Raw genomic sequence first — 1,685 nt, forward strand, 5'->3', positions numbered from 1 at the left:
TGTAGGCAAAAAGTGTGAGTGTGAACAGCTGCTTGTCCCGAAAGACGTGGGCCCATATTTGGTCATTCTGAGGGGTTACCAGCCTAACGCCAGCTGACCTCGGGGACGGGGAGAAGAGACAGCACCACAGGAACCCTGCAGTGGCTCCATGGGACAGGAGAGGCCCCTGCAGCTCACCCACCTCCTGTGGTTAGGAGTCGGCATCCTGGGTCTGGACAAGCTGTTTGTCCCAGGGCCTGGCAGCAACCCGCCCCTGAGCCAGGGCCCCTCTGCGTCCCCTTCTCCACCTCAGTTTACCTGGGTATGAAGTGGGATGGTTAGACCAGATCAGGGGCCCCAGGCAGGGTCGGAGGGGAGAAGCCCCATCTAAAGGGCACGCACTTCTGCGGTCCGGCAACCGCCCACTGGGAAGGAATATCGGCCAGGTCCTCCGATCCTTTTCAAAAGAAATAGAAATCGAGACCAATTTGTAAAATCTGCAGCAGTGACTGGACGGAGGCCCCCAAAAGGTATGTCTGCGTCTTAACCCCAGAACCTGTAACCGTGACCTTATTTGGAAAAGAGGTCTCAGCAGATGTAATGAAGTTAAGGATCTTGAGATGAGACCACCCTGGAAGGCCCTGAGTCTGCTGGCAGGTGTCCTTATGAGAGACAGAAGCAAGGGAGGCCACGTGACGACGGTGGCAGGGGTTAGAGGGACAAGGCCGCGAGGCCCAGAACGCCTGCAGCCGTCCACAACTGTAGCCCAGGGCAGTCCTATGTCTCCCAACTTTTATGTGTGTGTGTTGGGGCGGGGGGCTCACTGCTTTTCTTCTACTATTTCCAAAAGACCAAAGCACACACCTCGGCAGCCCCAGGCCCTGGAAGCCCGGGCATCGAGGCCAGGACTCCAAACCGCAGTCCCGGAGGGGAGCCCGCCCAGGAAGCCGTGCGGCCCCGAGAGGTAACTCAAGCCCAAAGCCTTGGCTGCGGCCTTGTATCCACTTTATGGAGACAGTAACTGAGCCTCGTCCGTGGGGCCGCTTCGGGGCGGCTAGAAACAGCCCAGCTCCAGAAGCTGTAATGTGCCTTTCCCGTTACGCGGAGGCACTGAAAGGCCTTTGGGTACCTGCCCAAGTGTGATGCAGCTCACTTTCTCACGCCACCTCCCCCCAGGTCCCTCGGCCAGAAATGGCAAGTGTGTGGGCACCGGGGCCCTAGGCTGCACCGACCTGCCCCGAAGGAGGGACTGTCACGTGGCCGAGGTACCAAGCTGGTGAAAGGCCACCCTCCTGCCCCTGGCACCGCCGCCCACTGCAAACGCCCAGCCTGAGTTGGTGCCAGCGGCTTTCGGGGCTGTCATGTGCCTGGGCTGCTGGCGGCCAGCCGGTCAAGGGGCCCTGCCCTCCCTCTCCCCTTGGCATACCTCTGATTCGCAGGAATGTGTGTGTGTGTGTGTTTTTTATTCCTTCAAGGGGAAAAAGCTCTCTCTAGGCAGAATTCTTCCTGGGACCCCGGCTGCCGGCTGGCGGATGGGATCCCGGGCAGGCGGGGCCTCTGAGGGGACCCCACCCCAAGGTGTTCCCACAGCAGGGCCCTCGGAGACCCCCCTCGTTTGGGAAGGACTTGTGGGCCGAGGTTACAGGGCAGGCTGGAGAGTCAGCCCCTCCCCCCACCCCCAGCCTTCAGAGCCTCCCTCTGAGACT

This window comes from Neophocaena asiaeorientalis, unplaced genomic scaffold, assembly GCF_003031525.2.
Source record: "Neophocaena asiaeorientalis asiaeorientalis breed wild unplaced genomic scaffold, Neophocaena_asiaeorientalis_V1.1 scaffold43, whole genome shotgun sequence".
Classification (NCBI taxonomy): domain Eukaryota; kingdom Metazoa; phylum Chordata; class Mammalia; order Artiodactyla; family Phocoenidae; genus Neophocaena; species Neophocaena asiaeorientalis.